The sequence below is a fragment of the Hyperoodon ampullatus genome, assembly GCF_949752795.1.
Source record: "Hyperoodon ampullatus genome assembly, chromosome: 2".
NCBI classification, from domain to species: Eukaryota; Metazoa; Chordata; class Mammalia; order Artiodactyla; family Ziphiidae; genus Hyperoodon; species Hyperoodon ampullatus.
In genome coordinates this window covers 31,072,682-31,100,127 of record NC_136915.1, presented here as the reverse complement: position 1 = coordinate 31,100,127, position 27,446 = coordinate 31,072,682, and positions in this window count along the sequence as shown.

Genomic DNA, 27,446 nt, shown 5'->3' with positions numbered 1-27,446 from the left:
TCACTCTGCATGACAGACTCTAGGTCCATCCACTTCACTACAAATAACTCAATTTCGTTTCCTTTTATGGCTGAGTAATATTCCATTGTATACATGTGCCACATCTTCTTTATCCATTCATCTGTCAATGGACACTTAGGTTGCTTCCATGTCCTGGCTATTGTAAATAGATCTGCAATGAACATTTTGGTACATGACTCTTTTTGAATTATGGTTTTCTCAGGGTATATGCCCAGTAGTGGGATTGCTGTGTCATATGGTAGTTCTATTTTTAGTTTTTTTAAGGAACCTCCATACTGTTCTCCACAGTGGCTGTATCAATTTACATTCCCACCAACAGTGCAAGAGGGTTCCCTTTTCTCCACACCCTCTCCAGCATTTATTGTTTGTAGATTTTTTGATGATGGCCATTCTGACTGGTGTGAGGTGACCTCACTGTAGTTGTGATTTGCATTTCTCTAATGATTAGTGGTGTTGAGCATCCTTTCATGTGTTTGTTGGCAATCTGTATATCTTCTTTGGAGAAATGTCTATTTAGGTCTTCTGCCCATTTTTGGATTGGGTTGTTTGTTTTTTTGATATTGAGCTGCATGAGATGCTTGTAAATTTTGGAGATTAGTCCTTTGTCAGTTGCTTCATTTGCAAATATTTTCTCCCATTCTGAGGGTTGTCTTTTGGTCTTGTTTATGGTTTCCTTTGCTGTGCAAAAGCTTTGAAGTTTCATTAGGTCCCATTTGTTTATTTTTGTTTTTCTTTCCATTTCTCTAGGAGGTGGGTCAAAAAGGACCTTGCTGTGATTTATGTCGTGGAGTGTTCTGCCTATGTGTTCCTCTAAGAGTTTTGTAGTGTCTGGCCTTACATTTAGTTCTTTAGTCCATTTTGAGTTTATTTTTGTGTATGGTGTTAAGGAGTGTTCTAATTTCATACTTTTACATGTAGCTGTCCAGTTTTCCCAGCACCATTTATTGAAGAGGCTGTCTTCTCTCCATTTTATATTCTTGCCTCCTTTATCAAAAATAAGGTGACCATATGTGCGTGGGTTTATCTCTGGCCTTTCTATCCTGTTCCATTGATCTATATTTCTGTTTTTGTCACTGCACATATTTTTCAGACTCTACCTCAATTCTCATCTCCCTCTTCTGGGCATTCTTTCTGATTAGCATAGATCAGAGAGGGACACTCTCTTCCATTGCTCTGGTGACAGTACTTCTCTTGATGCAGCCTAACTAAGGTCACATTTTTAAAGGAGCCATATAACTCTCTTGGATCATTTAGAGCTTGGGACCCCCAAAACTGCAGTGAATTCATTCATTCATTAACTCATTCATTCCCTACTGTGTTAGGCATTTTGCTAGTCTCTAGGGATATGAATAAGAGGTGAATCAGACCTAGTTCCAGCCTCAGAAGAACATACGGTGAAGGAGAGAGAATGGGGGTGGGATCCAGCCTGTCAGGCGCTAGGAGGAAGCATGTGCGAAGGGGGTGTCTGTGGAAGGCTTCGCCTGGGAGGTGAGGGATGCTCTGGGCCTTGAAGGATGTGTAGGACTTTGTCAGCTCCTGTTTACAAGAACTTCTGCCAATTCAGGCCCCTCCATCTTTTGTGCTGGAGACTCTGATATTTGAAAGTTGGGGCAGGATGTTTGATTTATTCTAATTAAGGGGCTGTCTTAGTGCTGATCCATCAGTGGTGAGCCTGGGATGTGCCATCCAAATGAATGAGCTCCCTGTCTTGTTTTGGGTCATTCACAGAATTGACCCAGGTGCTCTAATATGTCCTCACACGTGCCCCACAGGAGCACGGTAACTAGGAGAAGGCCAGCCTAAGGGTCTTTAGTAGGTTCTTTCAGTGGCTCAGTTGCTCATGTCTGTTGTTCTACCCCACTCTTGCCCCACATGGCCTCCTACCTGTCCCCTCACTGGGGGGTACCAAAGCCCCCCTTTTGCCCACTGCACTGACAGCTCCCCTCCCCACCTCACAGGTGCTTAGCCAGCACCCTAGTCGCTTGGTGCCCTGGGGCTCATCACTGCCATGTACTGAGTACTTTCTCCTGTCTAGGCCCTCAGCTAAGTGCCTGGTAGACACAAAGCCCTCAGGGTAGGTATCACTCAATTCGTCCAGTTTGTTAACTGAGGTTTTGGAAGGTTCAGTCATTAGCCCAGGGTTCCAGGGCTGAGAAGTGGGATTTGGCACCACCTCCCATCCACGTTTCCCTCCTCCTCAAGGCAGAGCCTTTGGATGGAGATTCCAAGTCACCTAACCCATTCAATGGCTTTAATTTCTGGATGTCAACTGGAGGCTTGTAGCCTAAGTGGTGTGACTCATGATCTGACCCATGTTCTCGCCCATATGACCTGCCAAGAGGCCTGGCACATGACTTGCTGTTTGGTAGTTCCTTGGCCTGACCCATACCCTGCCACAGGGCCTAACCTGTAGACAAATGGACACAGAAGCTGAAGTCCAGCCCATCCCAGAGCCTCAAGTTGTCTGCTCATTTTGCTCCCTGGGGCTTAAGCCAGGGCAGAGGCAGACAGACAGGCCATTGGTGAGGGGCAAAAACATGACCTTCCTTGTGAGGATGAAGCCCAGTGAGGTCTGCTGGGCAGATGGCGTGCGCACACCACACACACACACACACACACGGGCTGGCACCCTCTGCACTGCCGTGTGGAGCGGACTGCTGGCTCTCAGCGATGATGGATGTGTCTCCATTTGCCACTCAGCTCTGCCTGCCCCCCATTCTGCACGCAGGACTCGCTGAGTAAATGGCTCCACCCGGCTGCCTGGCAGGGGTGGTGGATGGACGGACTGGGGGAGGGAGTGGAGCCATTTGTCTGGGGCTCCGGGAGGGGAGTTGGCCACTTACGGCTGTGATGGATGGCGATTCCGCTCTGCCATCTGTTGGGGCTGGCAGGCTGCTTAGCACAGCACTGCACACCTGGCCAGGGCGTCTCTGTGGACCTGGGCCCGCCTTTACTGGGGACCGGGGACCAGGCTCCCAACATGCTAGGAGGGCAGGAGGCTGGAGGGCAGGAGCCTCCCTTCGCCTGGGCCCCGGTGAAGGAAGGACTACCATATACTCAGAGAAGAGGTCCTGGTGGGCCAGTCCTGTCTTTCACCTGTTTTTCTTCCCATCAGCCCGGAGCCTCTGTGAAGAGAAGAGGGGCCATGCCTGGGCATTTCTGGGCCCATCAGAGCTTAACTGCCCACCTCCTTTGACAAGGGATACTTGCAAAGCCCTTGGCATGGTATCTAGCACACATGTTCTCAGTAGCAGCAAAGCAGTTGGACCATGCTTTGCACCCAGCCCTTGGGAGTGTGAGGGCATGAAGATGCTTTCAAGGTCATCTGGCTGCTTGGGTGGAGAACGGGAAGTGTCTTGGCCCTACTAGTCACACCTTCATTCATGCTGTGCCCACCCTCTTGGATCCAGGAATGTTAGAGTTACAAAGATGCCTGGAGGTCACCTATTCAAAAATCATCTAATTGAATGGGAAGCTGAAGTACAGAGAAGGGAGGGGCCAGCCCAGTGGCCTGCAGCATCCTGTCCTTTGTGCTCTAACCTTTTTTCCCTCCCAAGCTGGCCTCTCCTCAGGGCCCGGACCCTGGACGTGGTCAGCCAGGCCCTGCTCTAGTGCTTGGGATTAAGTGGTTGCCTTCTCCTTAGGGCTCTGCCGCCCCATCCCATACCTTCATTCGTCAGGCTTACCCCATCCGTGCTCTCCTGCATGCAAGCATGCATGGGTTCTAGTCTCTTCCTGGGAGCCACCTCCTCCTCTAAGTCACAGAGTCCAAACCCCACTACTCTGGGGCCTCCCTCCTCCTCCAGGACAGAATGGCAGCCTTGCCGGTGGTGGTTGGGGGGCGGGGGGGGTGGCGACAGGGTAGACTGAGTTCAAGTCTCCTCGCAGGAGGCACCTTGGGTCCTCAGGAATAAATTGCTTCTGCTTGTCCAGAGATGGGCAGACTCCCAGGTCAGCCCCTGAGCTTCAGCTCGGGGCTGAGTTTAGACTGAGTCAAAGAAAAACAGAACGTGGGACATTTTCTCCACACCTGAATCTGCAGGGGCAAACCCATAGCTGGTCCAGGCGTATACGCTGATCCATTTTAAAGTGGAGTCAGGGGTGTTTCAGCACGAGTCAGGGAGGGGCAGCACGAGTAGAGCCCTGCTGGCCAGAAAGTAGACTGAAGCCAGAACAAATTCTGGTCGGCTGAAAGAGGCATCATATTTTTGTCCCTGCCCTAGCGGAACTGATTCATTGTGGAGAGAGAAGACGTATGCATATGGTACTAAATACAAAGGAGAGAGTAAGAATCCTGTAATTCAGCGGGAATGAAGAAGAGAGGAAATAGGACTTCCGTGGTGGTCCAGTGTTTAAGACTTCGCCTTCCAATGCAGGAGGTGCGGGTTGGATCCCTGCTCTGGGAGCTAAGATCCCTCATGCCTCGCGGCCGAATAACTAAAACATAAAACAGAAGCGATATTGTAACAAGTTCAATAAAGACTTTAAAAATGGTTCATATTAAAAAAAAAGAGAGAGAGGAGATGATATAGGTGCAATCTGGCAGGGCTTCTTGGAGGAGGTAGTATCCTAACTTCTAGGTCTTGCTGGAAACTCCTTGCCTGTAGGACCTGGGCGCATGAGACAAAAACTACATCAGGGGCCTGGGGTAATCAATGAATAGATGATCTCACCTTCCTCCCTCCCTCCCTCTGAGCTCCGACAAAAGAAGGTAAACCCCATTGGTCCAGTGTGCGCCAGGCAGGTGGGAGGCGTATCTCTGTAGATCACATTCTCAGGGCAACCTTGGGAGAGGCATTATTGTTTCCACTGCGCAGCCCAAGAAAGTGAGACTCAGAGGGGTGAAGTGATTTGCCAAGGTCACACAGCCAGGAGGCAGCAGAATGGGGACTGCGCAGCCAGGTCTCTGACTCCAAAGACAGTGTGCGCTTTTTGGCACCATTAACACCTTGTGGCAGACCCAGCTCCTGGCAGGTAAGTGGAGCTGCCCAGTGAGGGGTTGGTTTAGCGAGAGTGGGGGTGGGGGGGTGGCGGCATTGGCCGCTGGAGGTGAGCGCTGAAATGTCAAACCTGCTTCTAGACTTGACAGCTGTTCTTTGTTTGCCAGGCAGCTGTGGGCTGCAGTGTTCCTGGGAGCTGGGGAAGACTGGCTCCCTGCAAAAAGCAGGAGCATAATTGGGCTCCTCTTAATTGATTTGCAAATGTACTGAAGAACTGTGGTAATTCCTTTTAAATTTTACTCTCATTCAAATTTTGGAGGTAAACATAATGAGAAAGGAAAGTCAGCACCATATAATGGCAGGAAAAAAAGGTCTAGCATTTTATTTGATTTTTACCCTGGGCATAAGGAAAGCCAACTCACTATGAATACCTCATTATTTGAATTTCAAATATTTCTCTGGAGTTGAGCACAAAAGGAAACTTAAAAATAATATTAACACACACATATACATACCCCGAACAACTTCTCCTCTTCAATATGTGACTCAGAATGTCCTAGTTTAGGTTAATATAGCCCAATTGCAAGAATCAATCAGCCCTAGATAGATGTGTTTACTCAGAAGTGCATAGAAAGGAGACCAGTCAAAAGAACATTAATATCTTAAAACATTGAAATTATCTTTACCAAAGGACATTGGCTATAAGCATTAATATTTGGGAAATCCTTTTTTTTGCCTACAAAGTGTCTACATTCAGCTGAGCCCAGAGGTCAGGTGTGGGGGAAAGTGAGAAGGTGATGTGCTCAGATGAAAGCACAACATGCTAGAAAGAACTCAAGAACCCATGTCCTTCATTTATTTACATGGCAGTTATTAAGCCATCAGTACAGAGTACAGATGAAAACCATGGGCTTGGCAGTCAAGAAGACCTAGGTGAAAATCCCTGCTCCAACACTTTATTAACTGTGCAGCTTTGAGTGAGTTTTTTAAGTGCTTGGGGGCCTCAGTTTTTTCATCTGTAAAATGGGATTGATAATAGTGTTAGGCAAAGAATGACCTTTCAACACACTTAGCCCAAGACCAGTACAAAGTAAGCCCTCAGCAGATAGTAGTGATGTCATTGCCTTTTCTATGCAGGGTTTCTATGTACCAGGCACTGCTAAGCATGGGGACAAAAGGGTAAACCAAACAAACATGGGAGCTTTCCTCCCCAAGCTTATCATCAAGGGGGGGAAAGGGGCAATTACAACATCACGTTGCCCAAAAGACTGGGTTTGGATGCTGGCTGAACCCATTTCTTAGCTGTGTGATCTGGGCAAGTCAATTAACAACCCTGATCCTGATTCCTCATCTGTGAAATGGTAAGAAAACTCTGCCACTCTTCACTTAGGGAGGTTATGAAAACCAAGGAGGTAAAACACAAGGAAGAGTTTAGAAACTTGAAAGAGTTCTGCTGTAACATAGTGAGGTCCCAGTTACGGGAGGTTCTGTTCTGATGTGTTTAACCCTTCCAGGCCCAGGATCCAAGTGGAATCAGGAATGACCACCAAGGAGTCCTCTTTCCTTTTGGGTCAGGTTTTCTGGGAGGGACTCTGTTTGTGATTGACCAGCCTTATGTGGCCCATCCCATTAGGAGTTTGTATGTTATCCTGAGGATGATGGGAGGCCAGTGGAGGCTGTAAAGTGGGAAAGAGATGGGATCAGACTGAGTTCGGAGAGACCATTTTGACTGTGTATGGAGGAGGATGGGCTGGAGGAGTGAGCCTGGGGGAAGAGGGCTCAGAGATAAGTGAGAAGGATTCTGACCAGCTTTAGTCAGGCTCCTTGGAGCCCTCTTCTTCACTGGCTTAGTCCTTGGTTGGCCATCTTTGGTCTGCTAGGCCCAGGGAGCAAGAATTCTGCCAAGTCACTTTAGCAAGAATCCCCCCAGCTTTGCTATGTAACCAAGTTCCTCTTGGTAATTTTCTATCCATTGACCCTCTCACTCTACCTGCTGGCTATAAATCCCCAGGTGCCCCTGCTGTATTTGGGGCTGAGCTGTACTGAAGTCTTTCTCCCCTACTGCAGTTGCCCAAATAAAATCTGTCTTGCCATTTTCAGCAAGTGTCCGGCACAATTTTACTTTGACCCAGGGCAAATGTCAAGTCAAGCTTAAGAAGATGGAAAGGATGGAGAGGCAAGGGCAGGCTTTGGAGGTAGAATAGAAAGATCAGGCAGGGTCGAGGAGAGGAAGGAGTCAGGGACCCATCTCAGGTTTTCTGGTGAAGCAACTGAGATGTAGAATTGGGAGGGAGAGTGGCTTTTGGGATGAGAACACCAAACTTGGTTTTGAACTGTTGGATTTGGCCCAGTTTGCCTTTGGTGCAATCCCCTTGGTGTTTTCTGTCCAGATGCCACCCTTTGGAGCTTCCCCACCCCCTTCCCAAGATGACCCCAGAGTTCCCTCTGGGCCCGATTCCCCGTATCAAAACTCCTGTGTCTCATTCCCTCAGGAACCTGCTCTCCCCTTCAGGTGCCTAATTTAAGCAGCAAGTCTGGGCTAACGGATGCATGATGCATGGGCTCCGCCACTCAGTGGAGGTATTTACATTTTAACAGGGACATTTAGGAGGTAATTCTTTTACCCCAAAGACAATGAAATGAGGTCACAGAGGCGACAGACCAATGGTGGAGGAAAGACTTCCAGAGTGGTGCAAAGAGCATGGGCTTTGCAACCAGGCAAAGTTGAGTTCAAATCCAGGCTCAGAGGAGTCCTTACTCTTAGCTTGGCTGCTTCGCTGGGGGCACTGTGCCTCCTTTGAGAGCTAACCTATCATACCTGGGGCACGCCCCACACCTCTCTGGGCCTCCACTTCCTCATGTGGAAGGGGGATAATCATGCCTCCCTCAGGAACTAGCCCACACAGCTTCCCTACCCCTGGAAGTGCCCCTCGTTCGCCCCCCACCTCCGCCCAACACACACACTCTGGTCTTCTCCTTCGTGGGTGGCCACCTGCTCACTATACCCCTTTCTCTCCCTTAACCTTTGTGTGTGCTGGGTGTTTGGTCTGACTCTCCAGTGCCAGAGAGTTCCAGCTGGAAAACTTGCTGTTTCTAAAGATGGGTGGAGAAGCCCACCCCTGTGGCACTGCCAGCTAGGAGCAGGGGAAGCTGGGGCTTGCAGGAGGCGGCCCTATAATTAATCCCCCAGCATTCTCGCCACCATTGTGTCTTCCCTGTTGAGATCAGCCAATTAGTGTTTCCGCACTCCTCTGCGTGGCAGCCACTTATTAGCGAAGACAAAGGCAGTATTGATTCCAATTTGTCCTGCATTTGGCTGTCTCTGAAGTTAAAGATTGCATTTGGGCAGCAGCGCTGGGGAAGAAACGCAGGGGCAAGGTAGAGAGAGCCCCTAAAATTAGTTGAAATAATTTTAGCTCTATTGTGAATGGCTAAACTAAATATAAACAGAAGAGAGAAGAAAAATATTCGTCATGTTAATTACTATAAGCATTAAGAACCCCAAAATGAGGCGTACGATTTGTTTGGTGACACTCTGATAATTAAATCATTTTCTCCCATTGAGGCTTCTTGCGGGTTTGTGCCGAGCCTGGCTCTTCCTGAGTGGTTTTCTCTGGCTCTGAGGGATGCTTCAAATTCTGCTTCCCAGGTTTCTGAGTCCACAGTTTTTCTTCAGTCCAGGTGAGCTGTGTGATCACCGGGTCTTGGGCCAGCCTGAGACATTTGAGGATAAGGTTGAGGTTGTGGCTGATGTGGACAGGAAGATTGCTCACTGTCCATTTACCCATCCATCCATCCATCTGTCCATCTGTCCATATCCATGAACTTTTTCATTGATTCATTCAATATGCATCTTCTTTTGTGCAAGCCATTGAGGATACAGAGATAAATAAGGTACAGTTCTTACCCGCGAGGAATCTAGTTGGGGAGCGGGAGGATGACATGTAAAGAATTACTTATAACACAACGTCAAAAGCCTTATAATGGAGGTATAAACCAAGTACTCTGAGAACATCATATTGACAGATTCATTTTGCCCAGGGAGTCATGGAAGACTTCTTAGAGGAGGTGACATTAGAACTGGGCCTAAAAGCATGAGTAGGAGCTTGCTGAGCAGGAAAGTGGGAGAAGGGAAACCCCACCAGGGAGGACAGAGCAGGAACAAAGGGCCAGCATTTCCAAGAGCTCTGGCAGACTTGGGTGAGGGTGAGAAGGCTGGTTTAGGAGGAGTGGCAAAAACATTCATGACAACAACATATTTATTAAGCATGTACTGTGTACCTGACACTGTGACAAATGTCTTACCCTAGTTATCTTATTTAATCCTCACATCCACCCCCACCCCAAGATTTATTATCCTCTGCTTGTACTGATGGGGATTCTGGGACTCAGAATTTACAAAGCTGGGAAGACCTGTTGGTGATGACTCAGAGCTGTGTTCTTTGTCATGATACCATTGTGCCAGGCTGTGGGCCAGCCTGGGAAGAGCTTGGATGCCAAGTTAAGGAGCTGAGCTTTATTCTGCAGTTGGTGTGGATGCACACCCAAGAGAAGATCCTGACTTTGAGCTACCCACTTGTTCTGGTTAAGGAGTGAGGGCTTTGTCCATTGCGGGGGTATGCACATTGGTTTTGCTGCCTTCTCATTCGTCCTCTAGCCTCTGGGGTGTCTTTTGTGCCATATACTTGCCCCTTATGTGCATTGTCCCAGCAGTAATACAATCAGGGACAAAGGTGTGCCTAGTGACTGCTTCACACACTGTGAAACCCTTTCTGTGTGTTACTTCTTCTTGCAACATGGGTCTGACCATGCCATTAATACTGAGAAGGCTTAACTCTTAGAGATGTCGGGTGACTTGTCCAAGGTCACCTGGTCTGTGTCTGGGTCCTGGACTCTCATGTGGCTCTAAAGCAAAAGTGGCTCACTCTTCCAACATTATCTTTCTTCCTATTCCATCATAAAACTCACCCCATCCTACATCTTTGAGGAGATCACATGGTTTGGAGGAAAGAGATGCTGGAGGATTCTCCTCAATTTCTCAATGTCCCTTGGGATGCAGGGCTAGAACTGAAAGGAACATGATCTGAAGGGGACCTGAATAGGACCAAGCCAGGTGGGGGGTTAATTACTCCCTCTCAAGTGGCACCATGCCTCTTTCATCCACCACCCCATTTATTTTGCTCTTTTGTGTGGCAAAATTTCTCAAAAGAGTTTCTTCAGTTGCTGACTTCAGTTCCTCACGTCTCATACTCCCTTTAACCCTCTCCACTCAGGCTCGGGCCCCGTCACTCCATGGTAATCACTTTGGTCAAGCTCATTAAATGACCCCATGGCCATTTCTTGCCCTCACTCCACTCCTCCTCTCGGAGGCTCTCTTCTCTGGGTTCCATGATCCCAGTATCACCTGCCTTTTCTCCCGATGCTCAGGTCTCTCATTTTGGGCTGGATCTTTTTCTCTTACAGAAGCCTCAGCGTCATGATTCTCTCCTTAGCTCGCTGTGTCCCAGCCACTGGTATATCTTCTGTTCTCCCCACCCAGTGTGTTTCTTTTTCTTTTTTAAAACTACAATTCTCAGTAAGAAATTCATTTTATATTCTATCCAGTGAATCATCCTTCTCTATACAACTGAAACAAAAGTGTAACTAAACAAAATATTAATCCTTACTAGGTTCAGTGCACTCTGGTATTTTTAGTGTATTCTGTTCTATTTTATTTCATTTGAAAAATACCCATTTTGACCCACTCAGTCAATTTTGCAGCCCACCAATAGGTTTTGGCCCCTCATTTGACAAACATTATTCCAACTTATCAAACTAGTTCCACGTGAGGGCCTTTGCACTTGCTGTTCCATCACCTAGAATGTTCCTTCTCCAGAGAACCTCACAGCTGCCTCCTTCTTTCCTTTCACGTTTCAGATCAAACATCTTCCTCGGGCTTCCCTGGTGGCGCAGTGGTTGAGGGTCCGCCTGCCGATGCAGGGGACACGGGTTCGTGCCCCGGTTCGGGAAGATCCCACATGCCGTGGAGCGGCAGGGCCTGTGAGCCGTGGACGCTGAGCCTGCGCTCCACAACGGGAGAGGCCTCAACAGTGAGAGGCCCGCGTACTGCAAAAAACAAAACAAAACAAAACAAAACAAAAAAATCTTCCTCAAAAAGTCCTTCCCGACTATTCCGTCTAAAGGATCTGCATTACCCCATCCTTCTCCCTGATCCTGCTTGTCTCCATGACACCTTTCACTATTGGAAATTAATTTGTTTCTTTTTACACATTTCCTATCTGTCCCTCTGCCCTGGAGGAGAGAATTTGTTTACTATGGGACATCCAGGTCTTTTGCAGTGACCTGCAAAAATACTTACAATGTAGAACGATAGAAAATGAGCTGAGAGACCAAGTTCAAGTGTGAAACGAGGTGAGTAAAGAACAAAGCCAGGGTGTGTCAGTTAGGCTGATTTTGGCTGTAAGTTTTAAACAATGATCCCGTTTATTACCTTATGTAACAGGAAGTCCAGAGAGGGTGACCCAGGGACCTACATTCCTTCTGTCTCTGTCCTGTTATCTTCTTTTTTTTAATCTTCAGACTCGTAGCACTTCTGGGAATCATACCCAGACATCATAATGCCCAAAGGAAGAAGAAAGATCACCTCTTCTTAAGAGTGGAAACTCTCCCCAGATCCCCCAAGTATACTTTCCCTGACTACTTCTTATTAGCTGGAAAGAGGTCCCTTGACCACTCCTGAACAAATCATGCACGAGGGAAACAGAATTTTCATGGCTGGCTTTTACTAATCATATGGGCTGGAATAAATACTGGGGCATCGAATATAATGCTCGTGACAGCTGGGGCAAGGTGACATAAATACCATGAAATACGCAGAAATATACATCACGTGATTCTGTATAGTTGCTGGAGGTGGCCCTAAATTTCACTCTGAGTTTTCCAGCAGCCAAGGCAAAAAGGGGAAGCCAAACTGTTAAAATGTTTACAATGTAAACTGTTAAGAATTTTAGAATGCCCATAAGTTTTAAATAAACCAGTTGCTTAGGAGAATCTCAACATTTTTGGGGTGTGGTGGGCTGCACTGCCGGGCCCTTGGCAGTGACTGTGCACAGTCCTAACCACTGGACTGCCAGGGAATTCCCGAATCCCAACTTTTTCTGATATGACATCTGAAAATTTCTCCATTGGTCTTCATAGGTAAGATATTGTGATGGACCATTTCCAGGTCCTACGCCCACGTTCAAAGCAGTAGAATGTTACATACAGCTATTTCTTATAGTGCTCCAAAGCAAACTAAAGCGATAATTCCAAAGCTCTAGCACCAAAGTACAATTTAAAAAGTGATTCAGGGGTAGGAGTGAGGGAGGGTAGGAGAGACAGGCTGGAGTAAGTAGTCTAAGTTACGTGCCTGGCTTTCTGATGGACTACACTGAATTTTACCCAAGGGTAGAATTTAGATTAGCTAAAAGAATGGATGGGCAATTTGTCTTTCAGGCAGTCCACCATGAATATCATTTCTCTCAGCAAAGTTTTTGATAAAGCAGGGGCAGCGGAGAGTTCGAGGTTGTGTTTGCTGACAAGGACCCCCCTGTACAGATTTTCTCAGATATTCATATGTTTTGAGGGTCGGCAGAGTAGATGGGACATTTCTAAAATAAAAATGGAGTCTCCTGATCGGAACATGTACCTGAATGGATGTCACAGATGTGGGTCCTCTTACATTAGCCTCTCCTGTGCTTGTGAAATTGATATTTTAAATCCACATCCAGGACTTTATACCTCTCTAAGGTGACATGTCCCAGCAACCTAGAGAGTGTTTTAGTGTTTTTTTTACTCTTAAATGTGACCTATTTGCAGATAAATTATATGGCCATTCTATACCTATCCCGACTGGAGTTTATCTTGTTAGCCATCCAACCCAACTGAATCTTGAGTCTGTTACAAAATGTGTTTGCTCCTTCAGCTGCAAACGTGAGTATATACAGTATCATCCCTGTCTTAACTGAAGGCTCACAAGTGAGAGGTTGGATAGAGATGTATAGAACATGGGATGTCAGGGTGTGTGTGTATGTGTGTGCATGGCCCTATTAGTGTGAAGGTGAGGGTGTTTGTGAATGTTCTTCTGTGTGTGAAGGTGAGTATCTCAGCATCTAAGTGTCCCCACTGAGCAGGTACATGTGATGACAGGGCACCCACATTTGAGTATTTGTGCAAGTCTTTGTCTCTTTAGATGGCTTGTAAATTTCCAAGGTCAAATCATGGGTTTCTTCTTGGAGGGGCAGCCAGTCTCCAGAGATGATGCCTAATAAACCTCTTCGGACTCGTGCCCTTGCATATCCTCTCCCACCTGGAGTTTGGGCTGGCCTGTGACTCAATTAACAAAGAGAATGCAGAGAAGGAGTGCTGTGCCTTGTCTTGACCTAAGCCTTAGGACGTCTTGAAGTTTCTCCTTTTGTGCTTTTTGGAGTCCTGAGCTGGTGACCATGCCAGAGAGACCATGAGAAAAGACCACGTGGAGGAGAAGACCAGAGACTTCACAGAAAGGGACAAGAATCTCAGCCTTCCATCCACTGCCACCGAGCACGAGATGTGAATGACCCAGCTTGCATGTCCCTGCCCAGCCTAATCCCAGATGAGCGCATTACACCAGCAGAAGAACCACCCAGCTGAGTCCAGTTAACCCTCAGCATCAACCCTGACAAAATGGCTGATGTCTTGGGTCCCTAAGTTTGGGGGTGGTTTGTTAGTTGCCATAGAGAATTGAAATACTTGGATAACAGTTACTCTCACCATCTCTCCAGCCCCACACGGGAAAGGGCTCCTGACCTGCAGGGGGTGGGGTAGTTTTGTGTGAGGGAGTTAGGGGCAGACCAGGTACTGGGGAAGGCAAAAGCCACTTCTCCCTGCCCCTTTCTGCCCTCCCTCTTTGTTTCCCACCCAGCCTGGGTGGGAGGACCCGGGGCTTGGTCTTACCTTAGTGTAAGTGAATGGTTGGTGCCTGGTGTCTCGCCTGCTGGGCCCCTCAGAGCAGGTTGCAGGCCTGTTGGAATTCCAGCAGCATGCCAGCAGGCAGACAGGCAGCTATATAAGTGGGTAATTTCATCAAGGGGAGAGGCATTCAGCACCCTGCCTAGAATCCTAATGGGTGAGGCCACTCAGAGAATGCACTTAAACCTGGGAGCACAGTGTCCAGGCCCCAGCTAGCGCCTAAGCTGTGGTCCCGACCCTGGGATTCAGACCCATTTGACACTGCAAGTAGACAAAAAGAAAGAAAGAGGATTGGGGCTCTACCTACACAAACGTTCAAGAGCCTCCTGGAAAAACTCACCTTAAAAGAAGGAGAAGATGGTAAAATCAGTTTGAGGCCATGGGCCGACTGTGGGGGAGATCTGAGCTCAGGGACATCTTCTCTTAGAGTAGTTCTCAGCACAGCCCCTGGGCCTGGCTCGAGTTCTGGGGCCAGGAGGCTGAACTAAGAGAGAGAGAAATACTCCATTTCTCTACTTTCTTAGGCTGCAAGTAACAGAAGCCCCTGTGGGCTGGCCTGGGTGGAAACTATGTTGAAAAGCCACGGGGTGTCTCCCGGAAGCCAAAGATAGGAATGCAGTTGGGCCCCGAGGACCAAGAATCAGGAGCTCCTCCACTTCTCACTTCTGTTCCTTTCTCATCTCCCTGTACATGACCTTGCTGTGCTTCCTCATATCCAGAGTGTAGTAGGACACTTCCCAGACCCCAGGTTTATGTGCGTAGTTCCAGTCACGTGCAGAAACCAACTGGCATTTGACAATCCTCATTCCAAATTCCTGGGATAGAGATCTGACCGGTTTTACTTGATCAGGTGTCTCCCCTGCCCCAGTCAGCTAGAGTTGGGGGCACGGCATCATTACAAAAGTGGCTTCCAGGGCTTACTTCTTTTAATTTTCTTTTTTTCCTATTTATTGAAGTATAGTTGATTCACAACGTTGTGTTAATTTCTGCTGTACAGCAAAGTGAATCAGTTAATATATATATACATTCTTTTAAAACAATCTTCTTTTCCATTATGATTTATCACAGAACATTGAATATAGTTCTCTGTGCTATCGGAGCTTACTTCTTACAGTCAATCACTGACGTCAGGTTCCTGGAGTCACTGTTGCGTCCATGATTTCTGTGAAATGCCGAGCATTCAGGGTATTGACCTCGTGGGCCAACATTTTTGGCTGTGATGGGCAGGACTGGGACTAGAGTGACATAAGCAAGACACCTAGGAAGTAAAATTTAAGGAGGCCTTCACAGTGGGTCTTGTGAAAGTGCATGGTTGGCCCCTGCATGACCTTGAGAGCGAGCACAGCCTTAAATTTTGCACCCTGGCAAGGGAGTCTGCACGCCTTGCTACATGCAGCAGCGATGCCCTGGATATTGGCACCCTCAGAGAAGACAGTGGATGCCCACAGGGTAGTGCCAATGCCCTGAGAGGGGGTACATGGCACCTCTGTCATGTGTGGGGCTGGCAGTAAAAGGGGGCATCATTTCAATGAGTCATAATGTAGCAGAGGCCACACAGTGGTATGACTATACACGAGTTACTCCTGGGAGGTCCTGGGGGTTTTGGGAGGATTTAAGGTGGGGTGTGTGTGGGTGTGGGTGTGGGTGTGGAATTCTCCTAGAGTGGGTGGAGGGCAGAGCCAAGAAATGCCAACTTATCACCATTACTGTGAGCTTATTCCTACCACTCAGGCTGGGGTGGCTTGGAAAACATGTCACATCTCTGTGATGCCCAGTATCACACTTTCCCATGCCCACTGTTACCTGGTCATCGCAACAATCCTGGGCATAGACAGGCATCATCACATCGCATGTGTGTCTGAATGAACCGAGGCTCAGAGTGGCTACGTCACTTACTCAGCAGTTTGCATCACGGACGTCGTAGCTGTTTTAGCCTCCTCGCTGCACACATAGGGAAACCGAGGGCTGGAAAGTTGCAGTGTGTACTCACTGTCCCACAGTGAGTTAAGTAATGGAAATAAATCCCATTGAATTTAATTTCCAACCATTATCTACCTTGCATAACCCAACAGAAGCCTGACTAGTACACCCTGAATTTCCAAACTGGGGACAAACCCTCCCAATCTGGTGTGTTCACAGTCAGTGCCCAAACCCTTGCAGACTGTTTTGGCATCCACACCCATCTTCTCTGCCCGATTCCCCATGCTTCTCCCACCTCCCCAGGTGTCTCTTTGATTTTAGTGGTTATAGGGCAGCTTGATTAGGGCTTGCCACAGATCCTGCTCAGCTAGCAGATTCCAGCCGTGTTCCTGGTATCCTTCAGGGGCTCCCCTCACCTTGAAGGAAAGCAGGACAGAGGCCAGCCAGGTAACAGAACAAAGGGCCGACCAAACGTGGGCACCCTCTCCTGGCCTGAGCCCCAGGTTTCCTGCCAGGGCTTTGCCCTAAATCTTTCCTGCCAGAGCTTTGCCCTAAATCTTTGCCCAGGCTTCAGGTTTCCTTCCAGGCAGCCACTGCATTTTTGAAGCTTGAGCTTGTATTACTGCTTTTTTAAAAAAATGATAAATTTTAAAGCAATAAAATGTGTACATGAAACACTTCGTCCTAGCTGCGGTAGCAATGGCTCAGACAACCTTCCAGCATACTTTTTTTTTTTTCCAATGGTTTGAAGCCCATTATACATGTTCTTTTTTTTAATATATATACTTTAAAAAAACATCTTTATTGGAGTATAATTGCTTTACAGTGGTGTGTTAGTTTCTTCTTTATAACAAAGTGAATCAGTTATACATATACATATGTTCCCACATCTCTTCCCTCTTGTGTTTCTCTCCCTCCCACCCTCCCTATCCCACCCCTCTAGGTGGTCACAAAGCACCAAGCTGATCTCCCTGTGCTATGCGGCTGCTTCCCACTAGCTATCTACCTTACGTTTGGTAGTGTATATATGTCCATGTCACTCTCTCACTTTGCCACAGCTTACCCTTCCCCCTCCCCATATCCTCAAGTCCATTCTGTAGTAGGTCTGTGTCTTTATTCCCGTCTTACCCCTGGATTCTTCATGACCTTTTTTTTTTCTTAGATTCCATATATATGTGTTAGCATACGGTATTTGTTTTTCTCTTTCTGACTTACTTCACTCTGTATGACAGACTCTGGGTCCATCCACCTCACTACAAATAACTCAATTTCGTTTCTTTTTATGGATGAGTAATATTCCATTGTATATATGTGCCACATCTTTATCCATTCATCCGATGATGGACACTTAGGTTGCTTCCGTCTCCTGGCTATTGTAAATAGAGCTGCAATGAACATTTTGGTACATGACTCTTTTTGAATTATGGTTTTCTCAGGGTATATGCCCAGTAGTGGGATTGCTGGGTCGTATTGTAGTTCTATTTATAGTTTTTTAAGGAACCTCCATACTGGTCTCCATAGTGGCTGTATCAACTTACATTCCCATCAGCAGTGCAAGAGTGTTCCCTTTTCTCCACACCCTCTCCAGCATTTATTGTTTTCTAGATTTTTTGATGATGGCCATTCTGACCAGTGTGAGATGATATCTCATTGTAGTTTTGATTTGCATTTCTCTAATGATTAATGATGTTGAGCATTCTTTCACGTGTTTGTTGGCAATCTGTATATCTTCTTTGGAGAAATATTTATTTAGGTCTTCTGCCCATTTTGGAATTGGGTTGTTTGTTTTTTTATTATTGAGCTGCATAAGCTGCTTGTAAATCTTGGATATTAATCCTTTGTCAGTTGCTTCATTTGCAAATATTTTCTCCCATTCTGAGAGTTGTCTTTTGGTCTTGTTTATGGTTTCCTTTGCTGTGCAAAAGCTTTGAAGTTTCATTAGGTCCCATTTGTTTATTTTTGTTTTTCTTTCCATTTCTCTAGGAGGTGGGTCAAAAAGGATCTTGCTGTGATTTATATCATAGAGTGTTCTGCCTATGTTTTCCTCTAAGAGTTTGACAGTGTCTGGCCTTACATATAGGTCTTTAATCCATTTTGAGCTTATTTTTGTATATGGTGTTAGGGAGTGTTCTAATCTCATACTTTTACATGTACCTGTCCAGTTTTCCCAGCACCACTTATTGAAGAGGCTGTCCTTTCTCCACTCTATATTCTTGCCTCCTTTATCAAAGATAAGGTGACCATATGTGCGTGGGTTTATCTCCGGCCTTTCTATCCTGTTCCATTGATCTATATTTCTTTTTTTGTGCCAGTACCATACTGTCTTGATTACTGTAGCTTTGTAGTATAGTCTGAAGTCAGGGAGCCTGATTCCTCCAGCTCCATTTTTCATTCTCAAGATTGCTTTAGCTATTCTGGGTCTTTTGTGTTTCCATACAAATTGTGAAATTTTTTGTTCTAGTTCTGTGAAAAATGCCAGTGAAATTAAGAAAACACTCCCATTTACCATTGCAACAAAAAGAATAAAATATCTAGGAATAAACCTACCTAAGGAGACCTGTATGCAGAAAATTATAAGACACTGATGAAAGAAATTAAAGATGATACAAATAGATGGAGAGATATACCACGTTCTTGGATTGGAAGAATCAACATTGTGAAAATGACTACTACCCAAAGCAATCTACAGATTCAATGCAATCCCTATCAAACTACCACTGGCATTTTCCCAGCACACTTTTGGGTCAGCTTTGCCAAGGGAGCTTCAATTATCTCCAAGCTCTACAGAACTTCACCTCTAAAGCACATTTGCAAGGGATAAATGGTGGGTTTGAAGGAGATGCAAAGCAATAGTCTTCTACATAACCCTCAGGTCAAAGAGGAAATCACAATGGAAATAGAAAAATATTTTGATTTGAACAGGAATGAAAAATTGGAACAAATCAAAACTTGTGGGAAGGCAGTTGAAAGAATACTCAGGTATTCTTAACTTGGGGAAAGAATTCAGGGACCCTGTGAACTTGGTCAGGAAAAAAATATTTATTTTAAATAACCTGGAGCAGAAATTTAGCATTTCTTTCCATTTAAGAATATTGGCAGCAGATTGCAATTGTATTAGTGGTACTGTATTTGTGATGCCACCAATAGATGTCACAGATAATGAATCAACACTCTCCATCAATTTAAGGATCCAGGCAATTTATTTTCTCTGCCTAGCTCTCACAATGTGCACTCAGGCTTGCCTAAACACATGGACACAAATGGCAACAGTTTATGTTTTTTATTGCTTTATGAGCTATGTTGGCATAAGTACTGAAGAAAGATGCCTAGAATTTTGCCAAAGAAGTGGCATGGGCAGGATTTTCAGGTTGCCATGCATGGAAATGTCCACGGGTGTATCTTGCAAAGAGGTCAATTTACTAGACTCTTACAGAAGTCTGAAAAGGTATCAGATCCACTATCAGTATTATTTATGTTAAAAAACCCTTTTTATTTTGAATAGTTAAGATTCACAGGAAGTTGCAAGGATGGTAGAGAGAGGTCTAGTGAACCCTTCACCCAGTTTCCCCCATTGTTTACACCTTATGTAAATATCAAAACCAGGATATTGACATTGATAGTGTGTATATAGTTCAATGTAATTTTTATCACGTGTAGCTTTTTTTTTTTTTAAAGGTGTTGGGGGGAGTTTATTAATTAATTAATTTATTTTTGCTGTGTTGGGTCTTCGTTTCTGTGCAAGGGCTTTCTCTAGTTGTAGCAAGTGGGGGCCACTCTTCATCGTGGTACACGGGCCTCTCACTATCGCGGCCTCTCTTGTTGTGGAGCACAGGCTCCAGACTCGCAGGCTCAATAGTTGTGGCTCACGGGCCTAGTTGCTCCACGGCATGTGGGATCCTCCCAGACCAGGGCTCAAACCCGTGTCCCCTGCATTAGCAGGCAGATTCCCAACCACTGTGCCACCAGGGAAGACCAATCACGTGTAGCTTTGTGTAACCACTACCACAATCAAGATACAGAACTATTCCATCACCACAAAGATCTCCATCATGCTACCCCTTTATAATCATGCCCTGATTGTGACCGTCTCTACCCTCTGGCAATCACTGACCTATCCTCCTTCTTTATAATTTTGTAATTGCAATAACATTATATAAATGGAATCTTCCAGTATGAGACTTTTGAGATTGGCTCTTTTCACTTAGATAATGTCCTTGAGATCCATCCAACTTGTTGCATGTGTCAATAATTTATTCCTTTTTAACATAATATTTCACGGTATAGACATACCCTTTTGTTTAATCATTCTCTGATTGTAGGACATTTTGGTTGTTTCCAGTTTTTGACTATGAACAACTGTGTACATGTTTTGTGTGGACACGTTTTTGTCCCCCTTAGTTTATTCATATTTGAAGTTTAGGAATATTTTTTAATGCATGCTGAGAAAACAGTAATATTCCAAACTTATAAGCTGCTATCTGGTAAGGATGTTGGGAAAGGCTTTGACATACAGATATGTTGTTTGCAATATTTTCTCTGAGTCTGTGGCTTATCTTTTTTTCCTCTTAACATTTTCTTTTTAAGGCAAATTTTATAATCTTGATGAAGTCCAATTTATTAACTTTTTTCTTTGATGGATCATGCTTTTGTGTCGTGTCTAAGAACTCTTCACTGACCCCCAGATCCAGAAGATTTTCTCCTATGTTTTCATCTAAAAGTTTTTATAGTTTCATGTTTTAAGTCTATGATACATGTGATTTAATTTTTTATACAAAGTGCTCAGTTTAGGTCAAGGTTTATTGTTTTGCTGGTGAATATCCAATTGTCCCAACATCATTTGTTGAAAAGACTATTGTATTCATTTTTTAGCCTGTTAATATGGTGAATTACATTGATTGATTTTCAAATATTGAACCAATCTTGCATCCCTGGAATAAACTTCACTTGATCGTGGTATACAATTCCTTTTACGTAGTACTTCACATATTTTACAACTCTTTTCTTTAGTGCATGCACATTTAGGATTACTATATCTTCTTGGTGGATTGACCCTTTTATCATTATATAATGTCTATCTCTGTCTCTCATAATTTGCTTTGCTCTGAGTATACTTTATCTGTTATTGATATAGCCATTTCTACTTTCTTTTGATTAAAGTTTTCATGATATACCTTTTTCCATCCTTTCACTTTTGACACGCCTATACTGTTATTCTTTTTTTTTTTTTGCGGTACGCGGGCGTCTCACTGTTGTGGCCTCTCCCGTTGTGGAGCACAGGCTCTGGACGCGCAGGCTCAGCAGCCGTGGCTCACTGGCCTAGCCGCTCCGTGGCATGTGGGATCTTCCCGGAGCGGGGCATGAACCCATGTCCCCTGCATCGGCAGGCGGACTCTCAACCACTGCGCCACCAGGGAAGCCCTATACTGTTATTTTTGAAGTGAATTTCCTACAGATATCATATAGTTGGATCATTTTTTTAACGTGTTCTTGCTAATCTCCATCTTTTACTTGGTATATTTAGATAATTTATAATTAATATAATTATTAATATGTTAGGGCTTAAGCCTGCCATTTTATTTATTTATTTTTGTTTTCTGTTCGTTTTCTCTTGCTTTTTTGTTTCCTTGTTTCCTTTTTCCTGCCCTCCTGTGTGTTACTTGAGCATTTTTAAGAATTAATTTTGAATCATCTATGCTATTTTGAGTGTATATCTTTGTATAATTTTTTTAAAGTGGTGGCTCTAGGTACCACATTATGTATCTATAACTTATCACAGTCCACTGGTGTCAACATTTGTCAGTATGAGTGATGCGTAGAGAGTGATAATTCTCTTTGTATCCCTCCACTCTCCCCCATATATAATATAATTGTCTTAAAAATTTTCTCTAACTTTGGTGATTCGCACTGTACGACTTTCACTTCACCATCAAATGTAACTTAGAAACTTCAAGAAAAAGAATGTCATATTTTTACTCTTTTCATTGTTCTTTTTTCCCCTGATGTTCCAAGATACATTATTTTATTGTTTCATTTCTGTATTTCCTTATTGTCTAATCTCCAAGTCATTTTTTAAGGGTATATCTGTTGACTATAGATTTTCTTAATTTTCTTTCATCTGATAATATCTTGATATCTTCTTCATTTCTGAAGGATATTTTTGCTGGATGTAGGCTCCTAGTTTGATATCTCTTTTCTTTCAGCACTATGAAAAATTGTGCCATTTTCTTCTGGCCTCCATGGTTTCTGATGAGAAATCACTGTCATTCAAATTTTTCCCCCCTATAGATAAGGTTTTTCTTTTCTTGGTTTCAAGATTTTTTTTTTTTTTTTTTTATCTTTAGTTTACAGAAATTTGACTATAATGTATCTTGGTGTGGATTTCTTTGGGTTTTTCCTGTTTGAGGTTGCAGCTTCTTAAATTTGTACGTTTGTGTCTTTTGCCTAATTCAGGAAATTTCAGTCATTGTTTCTTTGAATATTTTTTTTCAGCCCACCTACTTTTCCTTCTCCTTCTAGGACTCTGATAACATGAAAGTTAGATCTTTTACTAAAATTCCACAGTACCCTGAGCTTATGTTCCTTTTTTATTTATTTATATTTGGTCTATTTTCTCTGTTGTTCAGATCTGGTAATTTCTATTGTTTTGCAAGTTCACTGGCTTTTTCCTCTGTTCTTTCAATTCCATTATTGTGCCAATCCACTGAATTTAAAAATTTTAGTTATTGTATTTTTCAGTTCTAAAATTTCCATTTTGTTCTTCTTTATATGTTCTATTTACTTGCTGAGTTTTTTGTTTTTTTTACAAAATTCGTTTGAAATGCGTTTGTAATTGTTTGTTGAAACATTGTTATGATGATGGCTGCTATAAAATCCTTGTCAGATGATTCTAACATCTGTTATCTCAGTGTTGGCATCTGTTGATTATCTTTCTCATTCAAGTTGAAATTTTCCTGGTTCTTGGTATGATGAGTGATTTTTTAATTGAAACGTGGACATTTTGGGTAGGTTGTTATGAGAGTCTGGATCTTATTTCAATGATGTATTTTAGCTGGCTTCATCTGACACAGCTCTAGTGGGGGAAAGAGAGTACAATATTGTTACTGTGGTGAGGATGAAAGTTCAGGTTTCCCATTCAACATACATTGACATCATAGTGGGGGAAGGACTACTTGTTACCATGGTGTGGGGGTGGGAGTACAGGCTCCCCACAAGGTCTTTACTGATACCACCTCGGCTGGAAGAGGTAGAAGTGCCTCGTTTCTGCTCCCCATGTGGCCTCCACTAACATGATGTGGTGGTGATGGTGATGGTCAAGGTGGTGGTAGAGAGGCCTCATTAATTCTGGATGGTGGTGAAAGTTTTGACTCTTCACTAGGTCTCTCTGACACCAACTCTGCAGGAAGGTGGAGGAGCACCTTGATACAGCTGGGTGGGGGCCGAAGTCCAGGCTGCCCATGTTATCTCCACTGACACAGCATAGTGTGGGGGTGAAGGTTCCAACTTAGTGGGGGTGAAGGCTCCAGTTCTCCACTTGACCTTTTCTGACACCACCCAGAGGGGGATAGGAGAGGGTTGAACCCCTCATTATCACCTGATGAGGATGAAAGTCTAGGCTCCCCACTCATCCTTTGCTGGTGGGTGTGGGAATGGGGCTAAACTTTTTCTTTGATGTTTGGTTGGAGTAGAGCAGTTATTCTCTAGAAGTTTTCTGCCTTGCTAGGCTGACCTTTCTTGATCCTTTGTCTAAAGAGAGTCGACTTTTCTCAAGGTTTCTTTTATCTTCACCCATTGACATTACCAGGCTGCCAGCTTCTCCAACACCCAGTGGGTTATATGAGGCAAAAAGAAAATCCAGGGAGTTCACCTGAGTCATTCCTTGGGTCCTGAAGTCCCTATCCAGCTTGTCATCTTCTCTCCACCTTTCAGAGTCTTATGTTTGTTTTGCATATAATGTCCAGGGTTTCTATACTTAGCAGGAGGGATAGGGAAAAGTATGTCTACACCATCTTTCTGGAAGCAGAAGTCTAATCTCACTTACTAAGACAATGACTGAAGAAAGGAAGAAAAAATCAGATCAAGCTTTTTTGCAGATGTTAGGGCATTTTGATTACTTTGCCCTAAAGCTATGTCAGCAACTTGGAGAACCAGTTTGCCTGAAGTTCTGAGCATCCCCATAATTAATTCCAGGCCTTGGTGTGATTATTAATAGAGTACCTCCATAGTTTGGCCTTACAGATTTTGATTGAGTAGGTTCAACCTTGAAAAAAGAAACTTGCTCAATAAGCTGGTTTTGCAAGTCACTTTATCATGAAGGGGGAAAAACATTCAACTCATTGATGTTTTCACACTAGGTTTTTTTTTTTTTTTTTTTTTTTTTTTTTTTTTTTTGGCTGCATTGGGTCTTCACTGCTGTGTGCAGGCTTTCTCTGTTTGCGGTGAGCAGGGGCTACTCTTTGTTGCAGTGTGTGGGTTTCTCATTGCAGTGGCTTCTCTTGTTGCAGATCATGGGCTCCAGGCATGTGGTGTTCAATAGTTGTAGCATGTGGGCTCAGTAGTTATGGCATGTGGGCCCTAGAGCACGCGGGCTTCAGTAGTTGTGCTGCATGGGCTCAGTAGTTGCGACATGCACACACTAGGTTTTGATGTCTCAGAAACACTGACCATCAGCTCTCCTTGCAAAACTGGCATATGACAGTGAGTTAGGACAAACTTTTCAAGGCACTCTCCACAAGATAAGTATTCAAACCACTCCTTATTACAAAATTTACCCATTTTGCTTCCCCACTGAGAACACTAAGGAATCAAGAGGCAGACCCTTTGAGGGGAAGCACTACCATAATTGAGGCAATGGTTCTGCCTCATTCAGGATGTGTCTGAGCCCGCTTCTGCCACTTCTGTAATTGTGCAGAATTTTACCTCCATCTGTTCACTTTCTCCAGCTGATACCGTGGTTTGCTCAGAAGCTCATATTATCTTGTTAAAATTTTCTTAACCAGTTATTTCATGTCAGGAAATTTGCACTGAACATCTTATAGGCATCATCGTTATAAACATTGTGAACAAAGACCAATAAAATGCCCTAATCATCAACATCTGTTCAGTCACATGACTTTAAGTTAAAGAACCCACTCCACCTTGGTCTCCTGACTGGCTGCTCAAACATGCCTTTCTGAACACATTAAAGTGCATTATTTGGGACTTCCCTGGTGGTGCAGTGGTTAAGACTCTGCACTCCCAATGCAGCAGGCCTGGGTTCCATCCCTGGTCAAGGAACTAGATCCCACATGCATGCCGCAACTGAGTTCACATGCCACAACTAAGGAGCTGGCAAGTCACAACTAAAGAGCTCATGAGCCACACCTAAGGAGCCCACCTGCCACAACTAAGAACCTGCACAACCAAATAAATAAATAAAATATTAAAAAAATAAAATGTATTATTTTACAGTTCAGTCTATAAGGGCATTTTTTCTGGCTTGGCTGCCTCTTTTGACACAAAACCTTCAGTCATATCTACAGTCCCTCATCTTCTCTCCCCCTCCCCAATTACGTGGGCTTTTCCTTTCAGGGTGATCTTAACAAAAATGTGATATACATAACATAAAATTTACCATTTTAGCCTTCTTTTAAGTGTACATTTCATGGCATTAAGTACATTCACATTGTTGTGCAACCATCATCATCCTCCATCTCCAGAAATTTTTCATCTTCCCTAACTGAAAATCTATACCCAATTAAACAATAAATCTCAATCCCTCTGTCCTCCCAGCCCCTAATAACCACCATTCTACTTTCTGTGTCTATGAGTTTGACTACTCCAGGTACCTCATATGAGTGAAATCATGCATTATTTGTCCTTTTGAAACTGGCTTATTTCACTTAGCATGTCTTCAAGGTTCATCCATGTTGTAGCATGTGAAAAGATTTCCTTCCTTTTTACTGAGCTCCTTTTTAAGTCTGAATAACATTCCATCATATGTATATACCACATTGTGTTTATCCATTCATCCATCAGTGGACACTTGTGTTTCTTCCACCTTTGTCTATTGTGAATAATGTTGTTATAGACAAGGATGTACAACTATCTCTTTGAGACTTTGCTTTGAATTCTTTTGTTTATGTACTCAGAAGTGGAATTGCTGGATCATATGGTAATTCTATTTTTTTTTTTAATTTAAAAAAAAATTTTTTTTTGCTTTATAACAAATTTAATCAGTTATACATATACATATGTTCCCATATCCCCTCCCTTTTGCGTCTCCCTCCCACCCTCCCTATCCCACCCCTCCAGATGGTCACAAAGCACGGAGCTGATCTCCCTGTGCTATGCGGCTGCTTCCCACTAGCTATCTACCTTACGTTTGGTAGTGTATATAAGTCCATGCCACTCTTTCACTTTGTCACAGCTTACCCTTCCCCCTCCCCATATCCTCAAGTCCATTCTCTAGTAGGTCTGTGTCTTTATTCCTGTCTTACCCCTATGTTCTTCATGACATTTTTTTTTCTTAAATTCCATATATATGTGTCAGCATACAGTATTTGTCTTTCTCTTTCTGACTTACTTCACTTTGTATGACAGACTCTAGGTCCATCCACCTCATTACAAATAGCTCAATTTCATTTCTTTTTATGGCTGAGTAATATTCCATTGTATATATGTGCCACATCTTCTTTACCCATTCATCCGATGATGGACACTTAGGTTGTTTCCATCTCTGGGCTATTGTAAATAGGGCTGCTATGAACATTTTGGTACATGTCTCTTTTTGAATTATGGTTTTCTCAGGGTATATGCCCAGTGGTGGGATTGCTGGGTCATATGGTAGTTCTATTTGTAGTTTTTTAAGGAACCTCCATACCGTTCTCCATAGTGGCTGTACCAATTCACATTCCCACCAGCAGTGCAAGAGTGTTCCCTTTTTTCCACACCCTCTCCAGCATTTATTGTTTCTAGATTTTTTGATGATGGCCATTCTGACTGGTGTGAGATGATATCTCATTGTAGTTTTGATTTGCATTTCTCTAATGAGTAAAGATGTTGAGCATCCTTTCATGTGTTTGTTGGCAGTCTGTATATCTTTTTTGGAGAAATGTGTATTTAGGTCTTCTGCCCATTTTTGGATTGGGCTGTTTGTTTTTTTGTTATTGAGCTGCATGAGCTGCTTATAAATTTTGGAGATTAATCCTTTGTCAGTTGCTTCATTTGCAAATATTTTCTCCCATTCTGAGGGTTGTCTTTTGGTCTTGTTTATGGTTTCCTTTGCTGTGCAAAAGCTTTGAAGTTTCATTAGGTCCCATGTGTTTATTTTTGTCTTTATTTCCATTTCTCTAGGAGGTGGGTCAAAAAGGATCTTGCTGTGATTTATGTCATAGAGTGTTCTGCCTATGTTTTCCTCTAAGAGTTTGATAGTGTCTGGCCTTACATTTAGGTCTTTAATCCATTTTGAGCTTATTTTTGTGTATGGTGTTAGGGAGTGATCTAATCTCATACTTTTACATGTCTCTATCCAGTTTTCCCAGCACCACTTATTGAAGAGACTGTCCTTTCTCCACTGTACATTCCTACCTCCTTTATCAA